This window comes from Panthera leo, chromosome A1 (assembly GCF_018350215.1).
Source record: "Panthera leo isolate Ple1 chromosome A1, P.leo_Ple1_pat1.1, whole genome shotgun sequence".
Classification (NCBI taxonomy): domain Eukaryota; kingdom Metazoa; phylum Chordata; class Mammalia; order Carnivora; family Felidae; genus Panthera; species Panthera leo.
In genome coordinates, this window is record NC_056679.1 from 33496502 (window position 1) to 33515638 (window position 19137).

Here is a 19137-nt window from a genome sequence, read left to right on the forward strand (position 1 = left end):
TGTCCAGGGCCTGGCACTTCAAGAAGTGTTTATGGTATATGTTATGTACACTCTGATGTTGAGTTTTCCCTCTGATCAGTCCTCTGCAGAGTTCCTCTTTGCTTGCAGTGGTGGAGTGTTTGGACTTTTAACCAAGTGTGCTTTGAATTTTGTTGTTGTTGTTGTTGAAGTAACCCTGGAAAAAAGGGGGGAGGCCTGAGCCACCAAAAAGAGAAAATGAATGGGAACAAAAAGAAACAAACAGAATCAAAAGACTAGAAAGGTGGTTCTAAAGAACAAGAAAGAAAAGAGAAGAAGAAGAAGAAGAAGAAGAAGAAAGAATAAAAAAGCCTGATCCAGAGAGAGAGAGAGAGAGAGAGAGAGAGAGAGAAAAGGAAATAAAAAGCAAACAAACAAGAAACTCTGAGCCTGGTTCCAAAAGAGAAAAAGAAGAAACAAAGAAAAAAGAACTATGGGTGTCATTTTGAAGCCCTGGATTTTCAGTGCACTTGGTGTATGGCGGGTGCTGGGTGTGCTGGTCTTCTGGAGAAGAGATCTGTTGCTTTGGCTCCAAGTCAGTCCTGCCCCAATAAATAAATGGTTGCCAGACATGGGTGGGGCGGGGGGGGGGGTGTTGTGGGGTTTGGTGTAAGCAGGTCCTGCCTCCACTGGGGCCTGCTATGTTGCTCTCTGAAGTCCCACTGTGTTGGTGTTGAGGGGAAAATGGTGCCACCCCAATAGCTTGTCTCTGGACTGAGGATCTCACATCCTCCACTGTTTAGGCAGCCTTCACAGAATAGTGAGGACAGTCAGCTCACCCTGAACCACAGCTCTCCTGTCTCTTTGATTCTGCACACAGCTGGGATTCAAAACCCAAAATCTTAAAGGACCCAGGATCATGCAGATCCACTCCCCTCCTCCAGAGTGGAACCTGTCCATGCTGTCTGAAGTCCTCTGTCCCTGAGCAACAGCCCCATGCCTGCACAGTGTATAGAATCTATGGTGTGGCACTGCTAAAGAAGAAAAGGTTATATTCCCTCTGGGTGTGCCTCTGTCTCCTGCTGATTAAAAGCCTTTGGCTGGCACCTGCAGTGTCTGTTATCCTTGGGAGGCAATAAACCCTCTTCCAAAAGTACTCCTGGAAAGGGAAAGTTCTTTTTCAGTGTCCTCTGGAGATCCCTACACTACGCTATGTTATCCAAGGCCAGCTCCCAGTTACACACTTCCAAAACCTCAGAGTTTGAGCTCCAAAAACTATTTGCAAAAAAACAAACAGACAAAAACAAAACAGAAAACTGGGATTCTCAGTACTTCTCACTTCTCAGTCCATGGTCTAGAGAGGTTTTCCTCTAGTGGGAACTCGATGCCACATTTTCTCTACCCCCTTTCTTTCTTTCCCTTTTGTCTCTCCATGTAGAGTTCCCTCCCTTCCATGGCTCTGCTGTCTTTCTCTCCACCAATTCACTTCCACACACCTTCTACCTGCCAAGTTGTCTCCCTCCAACTATGGAGATCCTTCTTCCATTCCGCAGATAAATTTCCTGGGTATTTCAAGTGATCTGATCTCATTACAGCTGTGTTTGATGGATGAGGAAAGCTCAGGGTCCCCCTACTTCTCCACGATTTTAAGTCCTTTCTCAAGATGTCTTATAATTACAGAATCATTTGGGAAGAATTACTATGAATATATTGTAACACGTTTATCTGTTGTTACCAATGTTTTTTTAGTTTATACGATGTAGTTATTAGTTATTAATGTAATAATCTAATGTTAAGCTCTTAAAGAAAAGCCTTATGGTATATTCAACCTCATTCACGTGAATCATCCTGCCTGCTATCCCTAAAGTTGCAGAAATGTAGATGCCTTCCAAATATCCTCCTTAGAAACAGAATCCTAATTTTATTCAATAAAGCAGTGTTCCCAGCCAAAATAATACATTTCCCAGCCGCCGCTATAGCTAAATATGGGCATGTGACTAAATTGTCATTGTCAGTGACATTAAAACGACTATTTGGTATTTGGTAGAAGGCAATGTGGTCAGTTAGGAAGCATACATATTGGTTATTTCCTGCTTTCCCCTTTTTCTTTTTCATAAAATGAGCACACGGGGATGGTTACCAACCATCTTGCATTATAAATTGAGTTCGAGGATAGAAATAACATTTTACAAATGTGAAGCAGAGGACAGAAGGAACTTCGGTCCCTTGAAATTCAGCAAGCTTTTAAGATTCACAAGGGATACCATAATAATGTTGACGATGATTAGTTGTTGACTAATTCCCACCTCCTCAGAAGTTTTTCTGTACTGCCAAACTTAGCTGAAAACTACATTTCTCAGATATCATTACAGGTAAGATTCTGTATTGAAAATTATTTCAAAATTAGATGAATTTGTGTGAGGTTTGGGAAATGTTACCCTCAAATCCATCAATTTTGTCTTAAAATAAAACTGGCCATCATTGCTCCGTAGGGACCTGTTTTTGTCTGTTTGTTTGGTTGGTTGGTTGGTTGGTTTTTGGGTTTTGTTCAAATTAGATCACCGAGTTTAATATGACTGGGCTTCTCATTGTTGCTGCAAGATTTTCTCCTTTATTGTCCTCTAAAGGCCCCAGCTGTGATATTCATTCGTGTATAGGTTTTATAACCCTGACTACTCTTGTCATTTAACAAATTCTCTTTATTCCCCAACTCCTAGTGACTCATTCCATTTCTGGCATGGTTATACCAATTTATACATTAAAAACAATCTTTCTATCCCTTTGGAATTTCCATTCTACTCAGCTCACCAATGATGGTGTCATCCCTATCTCAACCACCTACTAGCCTGGTCATCCATGAAAGTAGACCTTGGTGTTACTAACAGCAATATTTTCATAAATCCAATGCCATTCATCCAATTCTTATTCTCTGACCACTTCTTCCTAATTTTCAAGTTCATTATTTCTGGCATTCCCAAATCCAACATTCTCTCAAGTCCATTAAGAACTCCAATCCAATGATCCTATAACCTTTTGTTACTCATTCATATGATTTTCTCTTTGCATTCCTTACTTTGCAATAGAGATCACTCTAAAATGTAAGCCAACGACTCAGTTCTCTCCTACGACTCTCCCCTTTGTTCACACTTTCCCAGTCACACTGACTGCTATGCTATTTTCAAACATGTCAGGAACATCCCTGCTTTAGACTTTTATAGCTGCTTTTTTACCTCTTCCCCAGATATTTAGTTAACTAAGTCACTCACCTCTTCAGGTCTTCAGGCTTTTGCTCAGTTCTCATCTTCTCAGTTAGATTTACCTAACCAACTATATCATGTTTTTCTGCCCTGCATTCCAATTCCTCCTTACCCTACTATTCTTTTTTCTTTTCACTCTCCCTTTTGTCTATTCATGCTCTAGCAAATTACCACAAATGTAATGACCAAAAATACCATGAATCAATTGTCTTATAATTCTGTAACTAGGATTTCAACATGGCTCTTCTTAGGCAAAATCAAACTGCTGGCAGGGCTATGTTCCTCTCTGGAGGCTCTAGAGGAGAATCTGTTTCTTTGCCTTTTCCAGCTTCTAGAAGACACCCACATTCTTTGGCTCGTGACCACATTCTTCCATCTTCTAAGGCAGCAATGCTGGGACATCATCCTGATTTACTTCCATTGTCACATTTCCCTCTGAAGCTTTTCTGTTTCCTTCTTCCACTTTTAAGTACTCTTGGGATTACACTAGACCAATGTAGATAATCCAAGGTAAACTCCCTGTTTTAAGATCAGCTGATAAGCAATCTTAATTCTACCTGCAACCTAAATTTCCTGCTGCCATGTAGCATAGCATTACCACAGGTGTGGAGGACTGGGATGTGCATATCTTTGGGAGGCCATTATTCTACACACCATATCATGTATATGTGAGTCTATTTCTTGACTAATTCTGTTCCATTGATCTGTTTGCCTATCTTTATACCGATACCATAGTCCCACTTACCGAAGTCTACCATGAAAGTAAGTGTGCTATGAGGTAACTGAATATTTAACATAGTTTTTCAAGATTTAAAAAAATCTATTCTACATCCTATGTTTTTCTATATAAAGGATAGAATAAACTTTTCAATTTACACACAAAGGTCTTTGGGATTTTTATTGGATGGCATTCAACCTATAAATCAACCTAAGGAGAATTAAAAACAAAACAAAGCTGAGTTTTCTGATATACATGTATTATACTTTTCTTCATTTGTACAGGTCTCGTTCATTTTCCCTTGGTAATTTTTTATGTTTTCATGTAAAAATGTTAAAAAAATTTTTTTTTACATTTCTTCCTAAGTATTTAGATTTTTGATAATATTGCAAATGCTTCAATTCTTGAGTCTTTCTTTTCAATTCTTTGATTTTTGTATATTGGCCCTGTATCCAGTGAGAAAGGTTAAGTTCAATTTTTGTTTTAACAGTTTTTTTTTTTTTTTTTTGCTAAATTTCTTAGGACTTTTCTACATAAACATGTATGTCATTTGCCAATAGCAACAACAGTATTTACTCTTTTCTGGTCCTTGTGCCTATAATGTTCCTTTTTTTGCTGTATTGCACAGTGTAGGACTCCCATGTAATGTTGAATGGAAGGTATGAGAATAAGCAAATTTGCCTTTTACCCAATATAACAGTAAAATAATTAAATAGTTCAGAACTAGTAAAAGGGTAGTTCTAGGAGTATCACTGCTACCGTTTATCAGTTGAGAAAGTGGGCATCCATTTCCAGTTGTCTGATCTTCCTATTGAATAATCACTTATCTTGTAATTAATTTAAGAATAAAGAAAAACATTATTTTTTTACATTTAATCCACTACTTACTGTTTGGGTAAAATTTATTTCTTTTTCTAGATCACATGTTTCTTTCATTTTATGTTATTCCCCTTCATACGAAAGATCTTCCCTCTTATAGTCTGATAGTCTTATAGTATAAGTGTGCATTCTTATAGTCTAAGCATTTCTTATAGTCTAAGTGTGCTGGCTAAAAGTTTATTAAGTTGTTTTTTATGTTAAAATGTCTGTTTTGCTTTATGAGTTAAAATATACTGCTAAAGGGTATTTGGGTGGCTAAATTAGTTAAGTGTCCAACTCTTGATTTAGGCTCAGGTCACAATCTCATAGTTCATGAGTTCGAGCCTGACAATGGGCCCTGCACTGACCATGCAGAGCCTGCTTGAAGCTCTGACACAGGGCTTGATCCCATGAAAGCAAGACCATGACATGAGCTGAAATCAAGAGTCAAACTCTTAACTTACTGAGCCACTCAGCTGCCCCGCCTTTTTTTTTGATGGCACTTCCATTTATGCAGTCCCCCAAGTCAATTATTTAGCTCAAACCCATGAACTGTGAGATCATGACCTGAGCCGGAGTCAGATGCTCAACTAACGAGCCACCCAGGGGTCCCAAATATTGCCATTTTATTTTATTTTTTTTTAATGTTTATTTATTTTTGAGACAGAGAGAGACAGAGCATGAACGAGGGAGGGTCAGAGAGAGAGAGAGACACAGAATCCGATGCAGGCTCCAGGCTCCGAGCCATCAGCACAGAGCCCGACGCGGGGCTCGAACCCATGGACTGTGAGATCATGACCTGAGCTGAAGTCAGTCGCTTAACCGACTGTGCCACCCAGGTGCCCCAATATTGCCATTTTAAACTACATGGGTATTATGTTAAGTGAACTTATAGGGTATTATATTAATTATACTAATTAGAGAGCGATAAATACCATATGAGTTCCCATATATGTGGAATCTCTAAAACAAAACATGAACAAACAAAATAAAACCAAAACAGACTCATAAGTACAAAGAACAAACTGGTGGTTGCCAGAGGGGAGGTGTTAAAGGAATGGGCAAAATAGGTAAAGGAGATGAAGGGGTACACACTTCCAGCTATAAAATAGATAAGCCACGGGAATGGAAGTAGACCATAGGGAATATAGTCAATAATATTGTAATACATTTATATGATGACTGATAGTAACTACACTTATCATGGTGAGCATTTCATGTTGTATATAAACATCAAGTCATTAAGTTGGACACCTGAAACTAATATGATATTTTATGTCCACTATACTTCAATTAAAAATAAAGCAAAGAATTAAACAAACAAAAACAAAACTGTTTAAAACTCAATGACTATTAAAGATAAGTCACAAACTTAGAAATATATTTTACATGACATTACTGGCATGTTTGTCAATGGGAATTTCTTGGAAATAAACTCTTAAAACGTCTCTAAAACTTCCCAGACAAGTAACAGATAGGAAATATCTCTGAAAGGAATAATGTCAAATATTTTCTATGGGAAAGTAATAGACTATTATTGTAATGGGCTACTTTTTAACAGATAAAATTATGTTACTGCATAAAATCAAAATTGTCCTTTCAGTAACTGCTTCTTGAGGCTCAGCAAGAAGTAAGAACATATATTAACTGTGAAACTGGAATAAAAAAAATACATGCCCTTGTAAATGCAGAATAACTAACAGAAGATACAAACTCCACTTAGTGAGCTTGAATATAAGTTTTCTCTCATACCTTTAACAGGAAATTCATGAAAATTAATAATTATTCTATTTTCCTATATCTGATTTAGTTTCTAAAACAAATCTAGAATTTCTTAGGATAAATAAAAATTACTGAAAGTAAAATAAATTTTCAAGGACTGAAGGTATTTTTTACTATCTTAATATTCAACTGTGAAATAAGTATTTCATTTCTTAGTTATAATTTCTAGTACATTAAAAGTGAGAAGATATACTACTTATTGCAATTATTTCTCATGAAAACAATACAATTGCAATGTTGATGAGGCCCTTAAAATGAACCACTTTCAAAAATCTTAGAAAGCTAAGTCTCCTGTTGATTACCTACACTGCTTTCAAGGCCGTCAATATTTCTTTGTGTATATCATTTAGTAGTATGTGAAGTCATCAGTATTTTGATTAGTGTTGCCCTAGGTGACCAACACACTTTTTTTTTAAGTTTATTTATTTTGAGGGGGGCGGGGAGCACAAGCAAGAGGGGCAGAGAGAAAGGGAGAGAGAAAATCCCCAGAGCTCCTCACTGTCAGCACAGACCTTGACTTGGAGCTCTATCTCATGAACTGTGAGATCATGACCTAAGCCAAGATCAAGACTCGCCTCTGAACTGGCTGAGCTACCCAGGCACCCCTGACCATCATACTTTTTTATGGACTAATCACTAAGAAAGATTATTTAGCGCCTTTTTAAAATGTTTTTAATTAATTAATTTATTTATTTTTTTTATTTTAGAGAGAGTGAGAGAGAGCACTAGTGGAGAGGGGCAGAGGGAGAGAGAGAATCTCAACCGGGCTCCACACTCAGCATGGAGCCTGATGCCAGGGTTGATCCCACATCCCTGGGATTGTCACCTGAGCTTAAATCAAAAGACAACACTCAACCAACTGAGCCACCCACATGTCCTTATTTAACCACTTTTGAACAAAGACAAGATAGACCATCTATGGGTCTATCTATGGAATAATTTAAGAATTATTATATGTAACGTGATGGTGAATTTAAGTGTCAACCAAGCTAGTCCATAGTACCAAGATATTTGGTTAAACATTATTCTAGATGTTTCTGTGAAGTTATATTTTTTAGATTAAATTGACATTTAAATCAGTTGGCTGAATAAAGCATATTACACCCCATAATATGGGTAGGTCTCAATCAATCAGGTGAAAGCTTTAAAAGTAAAAAGACTGACTTTCCCTAAAGAAAGGAATTCTGCCAAGCAGACTGACTTTGGCTTTGAGCTGTAATTCAATTCCTCCCTGGGTCTCCTGCTTTCCACTCTACCCTGCAGATCTTGGACTTGCCAGCCTCTGCACTCATGGGAGCCAAAAATCTTACAATCTTTTTCTTTCTACATAAAATCTTATGTACAAACATAACATATAGTGTTGCTGAAATTATTGTGGCATCAGGATTATATATATATATACATATATATATATATATATATATATATATATACACACACACACATATACACACACACACACATATAAATATATAATTATCATTATGATATCTATATCATATATACAATCATATATATACAGAGAGAGGTGGCAGGGGAGGAGTAAGTGAGGGAAGGATCAGGGGAGAGGGAGACAGAGAGAAAGTATTTGTTTCTCTGGAGATCTGTTTCCCCAACTAATATACATGGTATATTTAGACTTGAAAAACTGCAATTGGTTTTAAAATTAACATTATTTGAATATGTCAAGGGTTTTATTTATTTTTTATTGATACTTAACTTCAGTATCAATTATCCAGAATAAACACAGGGAAATGTGTGATTTAAAAATATTAGACGTATTTTCAGAAAATGTTATTTGTCTAAACTCCATCACTGTCATAAAATTAGGGATTTCTCAGTATTTGAAAGTATTTGTTGGCAGTAATATCACTGGGAAATAATATTAATAACTTCCCTCCCTAAAGCTGTCATCTAATTTGGCTCTGCTTAAAACCTAATTGGGAGAAAAGAGCAAAAATTTATTTGCATTGTTTCCAATACAGAATTGACATTTACCTATTTCATAGTGAAAACGGATAATAACATTTATTTAGCCCAATTCTACTCTAGATGTGTCTTAGAAAAGTTAAAAAGTGAAATTAATAGGTAATTATATTTCCAACACTTCTCTCTGAATAGGAAAGGGGATGTTTAATTTCAGGGGTAAGGGCTATTTTTTTCATCTGCTGAGGTTCTATGTTTTAGACCACAGAACCTGCTGAGGTTCTATGTTTTAGACCACAATACATCACTTTTCCAGTTAAAGTGCTTAGGTAACATGCCACGAAAAACTCAGACTCTGCTGCATTAAATGCATGTTTCATCTTCATAAGCACATTTGCAAATGGTAATAATCTTTACATGATCAGTAATACGAACAGTAATAATCATTCATCTTTAAAGAGAAAGGTCTCTTTAAAATGGGAGGGCAAAATGGGTAGTTGAAGGAAGAAAATACACAATAAGAAATGAAAGAATCAACCAAATAGAGTATACTAGTGCTTTAGTCACACAGGCTAGACTAACTGCTACAAGGCTTATGTGACTTGTCAGCTTCCCAGCTTCCCAGCTTCTCAGTCTTTCTGTGCATAATTTTCAAAATTCACAGGCTGCTTTTGTTTCCAAGCTCCTAATGTGTTTTTTTTTTTTTTTTTTTTTTTTCAGTCTGTTCTTAGTCCATTTGGGCTGCTATAACAAAATATTACTGGGTGACTTAAAAGCAACAGAAATTTATTTCTCATAGCTCTGAAGTCTGGAAGTCTGAGATCAGGGTACCAGCATGGCCAGGTGAGGACTCTTGCAGGTCGCAGACTGCCCTTTGTGTCTGCAGAGCTCTGCATGACTCTTTTATTATAGCATTAATCCCATTCATCAGGGCTCCACCCTTATGACCTCACCAGCTCTTAAAGATCCCACCTGCTAAGACCATTACTTTGGGGATAAGGATTTCAACATATGAATGTTGGAGGAGATAACAGTCCAACCATAGCAGATGAGACTGGACAAAATTTCCAGGTTCCCTGTATAAATAACCTGGTTGAAGTCTTGCCTTTAGTACTCACTAGTTATACAAACTTTGACACTTCCATAACCTCTCTAGTTGAATACCTTCCTCTTTAATTATGGGGTTAGAGATATCTAACTTATGGACTGGTACAGAATAAATGTGAAACGTTTAAGAGGGTCTTTGTAAATAGAGAAAGGCTCTATCAATATATTCAGTACTTTTTGTATTTTTCTGAGGAGAGTGATGCTTTGAGATGACAATCTATTTCAATACACTTTTTTAAAATTTCTTTTTCTTTTTCTCCTAAAACATCACCACTCTCAGCAGCTAGTTCTAAAAGCTGTCCATGTGCAACCAAATCCTGTTTCCTTTGGACTTTGCTGCTTGCTATTTAATGCCTACTATATAGATCATATGAGAAGTTGCTAAAAAAAAATATTTGTAGCATTGTGAAATAGATTTTTACAAAAATATCATATTCTATATTATTACAGTAATAAGAAAATAAGCTACCTAGTTCCTAAGTGTTTTAGTCTTATTTTAAAAAACTTTTTTTCCAGATCTCCACTGATTCTTTCTTTATGTTGATTATTAGGTATTTTTAGTCAAGTCATAGAAACTGCAGAGAATAACACACAATAGAGTCCCTTCACATTGGTAATAGTTACGGATTTCCACATGTGTCTATAACCTGCAGATCTGGGGAAACTTGAGTCCCAGAAGGCCTCCTCTGCAATGATACCTGGTGAAATCTGCAAGGGACCAGGGCAGATGGGGTCATTTGCAGAGAAGGTCACTGGCAGGTACCCACTGCAGAAGTTTTCACAACATGTCTGATAGTGATATCCCCTGCTTTTCTTCCTTGTTCCCAGCTGGCTCTATACATCTATCTTAGCTTTGCCAGTCTTTGGGTGGGGTGAAACCTAAGTGGGACTTTTGTACGGTACCCCAAAAGGCTAGGGAAATTTGTCATTCACCCCCTCCTTTTCCCTGTGAGGGGGACTCTTTTAAGCTAGGGAGTTCCCTGTTGGTGCTGTGCAAAGGCAGTTTGGGGAATGGGGTGATGCATGCAAAATGAACCTTGTTCTTCCTTCCCCAGTGCAGTTATTCTGAAGATTTATGTTCCACTGTGTTCCTGAAGTTTCTTATGTGGTTTTGTTTGTGGATTACTGTCTAATTGCCGATCTTTTTGCTGGAACAGAGACTGGAGTCTTCTAGTTGGCCCTCTCATTGATGTCACTGTGCAGATCCCAAATGACTATTTCTTTAGGTGAAAAGACATATCTATTTGGTGATATTGGCTACAGATTTAAACTGTGTGTTTTGCCTCCATACCTACCTGAACCGTAATGTAAACCTACTAGCCAGTGAGTTCAAGGTAATTTTAACATATGTGGTCATGAAAATAACTCTTCAATGCAGGTCAATTAGGAATGCATTCAATTTTGACTTGAAGAGACACACGGAAGAAGGAACTCAAAATTTAATGCATGTAACTTGAAACCCGTGTCGAAGAGAAGACTATTTTGTAAACACTAAAACTTTGCAGCTTTCAGGAGTTCCAAATTAGCTATTCTCCCATCTAGAGAAGAAAAATAATATTATCTAATATCTAGGTCAAATTAGACATATATGTAGTGTTTTCCCACCACATAAATTTTAATATATTAAATACATGACATGATTCCAGTCTGGTGGTGGTTTCGTTGTTAAGCTACCTATGAGTGCTGGGTATCTACCTATAATCAACTTAACAAACTGTTTTCAACACTGTTTGTTGTCCCTTTCCTATGGTTACAATTTACAACTTTTGCTTTAAACCGATGGTGAATTCATCTACCTTAACATCTCCTACACGAAATTGACTGACTCAATGACTGAGCAGTAGCAAGCAGCGTCTCACCTGATTTTTCCTTTTTGCCATATTCAGGACCAAAAAAGCAAAAATAAAAACATAACTCACATACACTAGCAGAATCATTTTCTGAAACATGCTATGCCTTTCTCCTTTCTTAAGCAGCACTAGCCTGGGCTGAGGTCTGTGCTTCACTGTAAAATTTCTATCAATCGCATAGTATATTTTTCAAGACTGAATAAAATGGCACCTGTAAAAGTATTTAACGCATGACCAAGAATGCACTATTTTCATGAAATTTGAATCTCTTCATTGTTTCCCACTTTTTCATGTCGAAGTCATCCATACTTCTTTATTATCCAGGGGGGTTTTCTTACTGATACCATAATTGTACATTTTCTTCATACATTTGCTATTCAGTTTAGATTGTTTCAGTCAAATTAGAAAATTGTTGAGTTCTGCTCAAGGTAATCCTTTATTTACAATCTACAGTATAATTCTATCACATTTATTTTTTTTACTTTTTTTATCGAAATGACTGTGTTCAATAATGCACATTTTCAGCTTAGGATATTCACTCGCCATCATTTGTCATTGAAGCTAACTGCCAAGGAAACAAGGAGTGGGAACTGAGATATGTCACCTGCCAGAGTTCTACTGGAAGTTGGTGACAGAAGAATTAAAATTCACAACCTCAGAAATTCAGTGTGGAGCTGGGCACATTCTGTTGCATTCTCCATCCTGCACAAGAATGGAAGGTAGAAATTAAAATTAAAAAAAGAACAGAAAAGTCTGTTGATTGTTTGCTGAGATCTAAATTATAGTGTTGCAAACTGTCAGGATAAGCTGCCCAGCTCTGTCAATCAGAATGATGGAAGCTGATACTCTCGGGGTGGTTTTTCATGCCTCTTGGGAAAATCTCTTCCTGATCTCACCAGCAAGATCAATAGAAGCCAAGAAAACATAATGTCCGGAGGCATATCCCAATCTAGAGGGGAGATTTAGCCACTACTTTCACTCAAAGCCTACTCTGAAGCTTCCTCTGGGTGGGTTTCTGCCCTGGGGCATAAGGATTGGAGAAAACAAATAACAAGACAAATTTAGTTTCTCAGTTTTTTGGCCACCGCCCAGCAGACTGAATGGCTAAGATTAAGAAAACCTGAGCAACATACCAAAGAAAAATTGAGGGAAGGAAAAAAATCAACCAAAGAGAAACCAGGAAAGAGAGTATTAATTTTCTGTAGTTTAGACAAAAGCTACATTTTAAACAATATGTCAGTAAAATAATAAAATCAATAATGTTAGCAGTAACTGCTCTGGGCCGGCCAGAAAATGGGTGTCTCAAATTGTCATTGAAAGGTAACAATTTCTTTACGTTATGAATATTACAGTTGAAACTACAAGTTAAGAAAAAGAATATGAAAAATTGTCCTAAGTCCGTCGGTATATTGTACAATTCTTAGAAAACATTTACATAGTATAAATCATAAGAAAAATCTTTTAAAATATAACTCAATTAACAAAAACAAACAAGCAAAGCCTTCTGCTATAAGGATTAGCACGTGCTAATATAAACACTTGAACTCTTTCCAGCCAGACTGAAGTTTTCATCAAGTTTCCTAGGAGACCGGGAAGGAACAGGGAAGAAAAATACTGATTATGTTTTTGAGGAATGGTGAATTGCATAAGAGAAGCACCTAAGAGCAGTCTAAAAGATATAGCAGCATAGTCAGTGAAAAGAAGAATCTAATCAGAAGGTGGGAACTCTCAATTACTTGGGTAGAGCTGACACAACTCCTACTGGGTAGCCTAGAAGATATTAAATGAAAAGTGATAAACAATCAAAATAAATAGTATGTTTAATAGTGTTTTTAGGAACTTCTATGTCATTACCAGCTTCTCAGTGATGATGGAATTACTTTTAACTTGGATCCAAGGCAAATCATTGTTTAAACTCATACTAGGGCATCATGAAACAGAGCAGAAATTAGAGTTCTCAGAGAGAATGAAAATACAAAACCACTTAGAGAAGTTAAGGGGTTTTTTTAGTAACTATAAACACGCATTTGAAAAATCACATCAGTGGAAAACAAACTACCATAGGAATTGGTTAATTATGTACTCTATTATCTATAAATTTGAGTAAAGGTACGTACATCATGGAGACAATCTTTTCCAGCAGTCTTAGAAGTCTTGTTGCTCCCCAACAAAGGAAGGGACAATGCATATAAAGACTGTAATAGACAAATAGTATGGAACCCAGACTGGAATATTAGCCGAAAAGAAAGCAAACTCTGAGTGCAATCTGGACCCAAACTGCAACAATCTCCTTAGATAAATTTTGCCAAAATTACGCTCAATCCCTAGAGATGAGCTATTACTAGTTACTAGCAGAACCCTATCTGTGAGTTTTTATTGTTTCTTTGATATATCCTTTCATAACTGTGTAACTCTTACTATTATAATGATTTTTCACACACTCCTCCCATTGTTTTATCAAAGTTCCCATTTCGTTGTGCCATGAATGAACACATGAGTATAATCTTAAAGTTTTCTATTTCTACTAACTCAGGACCTGGTGTTGCAGCATGTATGTGGACACTAACAAAAATTTAACTGCCCACTGGCATGTATTACATTATGTTGTTGGACCTTTCTTCCGTTTGGAAGCAAACACTTTCTGTATGGAGAAAAACTTTTGTTTAAACAATACCACAGAAGAGAATAACCGATCCCTTCTTATCCATCCTGCTACTCATCCAATCTATCACAATACCCAAAAGTTTCTCCCTTATTCTTAAATGCCTCATTTTCCTGTGTGTCAGTATTTCTATCAGTCTCATTAACCAAAGTCCTTGTCATTTTGCTACTGAAGGGTCACCAAACTGGCATCATTAAAAAAGATTTACCTGTACGTTGCAAACAGTTGCTAAGCTCTGCTTTCCCACCTCTTCACTGTTCCAACACCAGATTTAATCAGCCCATTTCTCACAGAATGAGGGAAAAACTCATTAAAGAATCATTTAATGTTTCACTGACCTATCTCCAAACTTATTTTCCAAGTTGTCCCCTTTATTTAAGCTAAACGTTCACATTTGGTAATTAACATGTGTTATGTGGAACTGTTTCCTCTGTGAGTAACTCAACCAGTTTTTAAATTTTATTCTTCCAGATCATTTATAACTGCAATCTGGAGAAGAAAGAGAAGTAATGCTGAAAGTAGGAAAATTATTTACAAGACAACTACACTAGCAGAGAAGAGAGATGAACTAAGGCAGTGGCAGTAAGTGAGGGTAACATCTAAGGCAGTAAGGCAGGTCAGCCTCAACAGTAACATGATCGGCATTGCTGCACTGTGCAATATTTTTCTGGTGAATGCATACAATTTTTTTTTTTTTATATTTGCTTGACTTTCTGGGTACTAATCACCATCCTTCTTCAAGGTTCTTTAAAAAAAAAAAAAAAAAAAACTGTAGGGGCGCCTGGGTGGCTCAGTCGGTTGAGCAGCTGACTTCAGCTCAGGTCATGATCTTGGGGTTCGTGAGTTCGAGCCCCGCATGCGGCTCTGTGCTGACAGCCTGGAGTCTGCTTCAAATTCTGTGTCTCCTTCTCTCTCTGCTCCTCCCCCGCTCATGTATCTCTCTCTCCTTCAAAAATAAGTTAAAAAAAAACAACTGTAAAAACCCTTGTTTCATGGTGAATACACATGATGTAATAGTTTTGTCTTTTTTTTTTTTTTTTTTAATATGGTGGAAATAGAAAAACCACCTCCTCCTGAGCCCTATTCTCTAGCTCCAATCTGTACCAATTATCCATTTTACTGGAAATGATTTCCTACTATTTCTAGGAAACATTGTTTCTTTCTCTTTTTTTTTTTTTTCTTTTTCAGAGCTTGCATTTATGGAACTGCTTTATTCTACCCTCATATGTAACGGATAAGGTACAAAGTTTGTAAACTACTGAGTTGGAAACAAATGTTCTTTATATTTTGAAGGGTTGTCTTCCCCTTCCCACTTTCAAGGGTGCTTTGATAAATTAACACCATTACTTAACATGATAATCTTGGCATAAACTAACTCTCACTGTCTGTCTGTCTCTCTCTCTGGAAGATTTTAAGGTCATTAATTTTTCTCAGTTTTTTTTTAAAAATCACGTAGCAATTATACCTTCATACGGGTAACTGAAAAATTCTTTGTTCAGCTACTCTGTGTGCTCTTTGAAATGGCTGTTTCATGTCCTTCCAATTTTCTTCAGTTACTTATTTTATAATTTCCTCCTGACTGGGCTTGCAATTTCCCTACAACTCTTTTAGTAGGATTTTTAGTTTCCTATGACTTTTCAAGTTTCTTGAGTAATTTTTCTTCTTCCTTTTTTTTTTTCTTTTTTTGTTGTTGTTGTTGTTGTTGTTGTTGTTGTTGTTGAGTGAAAGCCCACAGGCACACAGGAAGGGGAGGGGGGAGAGGTAGAGGGAAAGAGAGAATCCTAAGCAGCCTCCAAGCCCAGCACAGAGCCCTACACAATCTCACAACTGTGACATCATGACCTGAAATGGAAATTAAGAGTCAGACTCTTAACTGATTAAACCATCCAGGGCCTCCTCATTTTTTTTTTTTTAATTTTTTTTGAATGTTTATTTATTTTTGAGAGACAGAGACAGAGAATGAGTGGGGGAGGGGTAGAGAAAGCGAGGGAGACACAGAATCCGAAGCAGGCCCCAGGCCCCGAGCTGTCAGCACAGAGCCCGAAGTGGGGCTTGAACTCACCAACTGTGAGACCATGATCCGAGCCGAAGTTGGATGCTTAACCGACCAAGCCACCCAGGTGCCCCCCTCCTCTTATTATTTTTATATCAGCATCTATTTCTTTCTATTTGCAATGGTTTCCCAAAATGTCTTTTCCAGTATTTATATTTATATTTTACCTTACAAATTTCAAATTTCAAAACAATACCTTCCCTGTGTTCTGATTGTTTATCACTATTCTTGTTTAAAGAATGAGACAGACATTTCTTCTGTTCTATTGTCTCTGTTCCCTTCATGTGCATTTTTGTTTGATGTAGATTTCCTCAAATGTGTCATAATTCTTGGCTGTATACTATACGATATACTATGAGGCATAAAAACACTATCTGGAAGCTTTGTGAACCTTGCATGAGCATTGTGAGTGAATGACATTCAATGTAAAAAGACTAAGTAGAAACTTCTAAATTTCAATGCTTATATTTTCTCTTGGCCTCTCATTGTCTCTAGAAAAGAGCCCAGCATTCTCCTTCCTCGGGGATATAAGCCTATACACACTGGGAGGCGGACATGTGGCAACAGGCTGCCCAAATCTTTTATGTGTAGAATTTGACTTAATCTCTCCATCTCTAGTGCACTCACCCTGCAGTGCCCTCAGTGAGCTCTGAAGGCCCAATCCACAGTCTTCTAGATTTACTATCTCAAGAGCAGAAATGTCTCCTTTGTTCAAGGGAGACTGAGGTAGGGTTGGTTTTCAACAGATTCTTGCTCTTCTAGTGCCTCTATTCATGCCCATACTCTGAAGCTCTTCATGTCTCCACTCCAGGCATGTGTGCAAGTTCTGAGTGAGAGACTGACTTTGGTCCTCATGGGCTTCCTCCTGGCCAGCGCTCAGGTTTCAAGTTTAATTGGCTCCATTCGGTCAATTACCAATGACTCGTTTTCATAATTTGTTGACTTTCATGTTTTACTATTTCTTAAGTTCAATTGTTCCTTCTCTTCTTCATCTCTGTGGATTTATACAATTGTAAAAATCTAGTTCAGCCATTTTAGTGTTTCTGTTTATTTTGTAGGAAGCTGAGAGAATCTCTTATGTTTAGCTAAAAACCCAGGTGATATCTTTGAAATGGAAGAAAGTTTGTAGAAAAGAAAATACAAAGGGTTGTGAAAGAGGTCAGCAATGAAAGAAATGACCCTGAGTGGGAAGATGTAACACAAAGCCGTATAGCAATAAGGGTATGGATAAGGGTATGGGGTCCTATACAAAGAACATGAGTGAACTAACTGACCTCACAAGTACAGGTCACCCAAGATGAAGTCCCAATATCAAAAGCTCAATAATGAAAGTAGATTTCAATCTCTGAGCAGTATTCAAATACTACAATACTGAAGACATTTTTTGATGTTTTTTTGATAACTCTCTCCAGACAGATCAAGGTGACTAGCATGCTCAAGCTTAGTGTAGTGTAAATCATAAGTCCTGAGGTGGCGTTGGAAAAGTAGGTATTGGGGTTGTATGGCCTCATTGTTGAAAAGTAACACACTAGGCATTGCTTGGATATTGATCTTAAAACTACAAGTTTTCATAAGAGCTAACTCTAGATAATCACCAATAGTGGATGGATGTAACAGTCTCTGGTCTGTGAATTCAACATTTTCATTTTAAATTATTCTATACTCTATAAGCTAGAGCATCTCCATTTAAGCAATGGCCCCCCCAAAATTCAGAAAAAATATGTGAACAAGCAGCCTCAGCGAATGTATACTTTATTTCCTGAACTGTAAAATGGGGGATAATTATAGTTCTTATGGCTTCATTGTGCATGTGACTTAAACAGTTACATAGAGCCTACACTTAGAAGAATCTTGATTTGGTGTTCAGTTTTTGGTATCTTGAAATTATTAACAGTTTTTTTTTTTTTGGACAAAGGTCCCCATGTTTTCACTTTGCATTTGGCTTTGAAAATTATGTAACTGGTCCTGTTCCCACCTCATAGAGCTGCCGTAAGAACTAAATGAAACAGCACAGTGCCCTGTAGATATTAATCCTTCAACAATGCCAGCTGCCAGACTTATTAGAATAATTGTTGTTATTATTACTATTAGCAATAGTAGTAGTATGAAGGATAGAACTTTATTCAGTCATACTTAATCACACCATGCTCATTATTCACCCATTCTTCAACATAGAATCATTCATTATTCCTTATGTGTTAGATACCGTTCTGGGGAATGTATTAAAATCACCAGTGTATCCCCAAAAAAAGAATCACCAGTTCATCTATATTCTCAATTAGACCATAACATTTTTTAAAAAAGAGAGTTTATCATGTTCATTTCAATAGCCCCCATACCTATCAAATATACTGGATCCACAAGTATTTGTTGGAAAAATAAATGACTAAGTATTTTGAAAGTACCTTATAAGCTATTAAGCCATATCAAATGAAAGCTATTTCTGTTATTCACTCTTTTTAACAATTATATATTAGGTACCTTCCTATTTAACTTTTAACTGTGTTCTTCCCACCTACTCACTCCCCTTGGCAAATATTTCTAAAAGCATGGTCCTATTAATATGAAAGCATCATACATACTACATCCATTAGGAAGCAGGCAAAATTCTTAAATTCGACACACTTAAAACTCAAAGATTATAATGGAATAGGTCACTGATGCAATTGTATTCTCTTACAAAATTGAAATCCCTTAATCATCATATTAGAAATGTATCACTTCTACGAACAGCGTTATGGTATGATGTCCGATGATATATAGAATTTAATTATAAAACTTTTATCACAACATGCAAATACCAAATCACAACTGTGTTCAGTTTTTAAGGAGATGGTTCTTGTCATAGCAAGCAAAGAGTAAGTCTTTTGGCTATAAAGGCATTTTCCATCCACAGCCTCAATACTTAACTCCAAATACCTCCATCCGAAAAAAGGGTCCAATTAAACACACAGTTCTTTTGAAAA

At 36.9% G+C, this 19137-nt stretch overlaps 1 long non-coding RNA gene across 1 annotated transcript in view; it reads left to right on the forward strand.

Annotated features, from left to right (window-relative positions):
• The window catches only part of LOC122199083, a 51340-nt gene extending 36637 nt beyond the window's left edge, over positions 1-14703 (forward strand). Inside the window, exons 2-3 of the long non-coding RNA XR_006193342.1 lie at positions 13011-13174; positions 14590-14703. This is a non-coding gene — a long non-coding RNA (uncharacterized LOC122199083). The remainder of the gene's footprint in view (positions 1-13010; positions 13175-14589) is intronic.
• The last annotated feature ends 4434 nt before the right edge of the window (positions 14704-19137 follow it).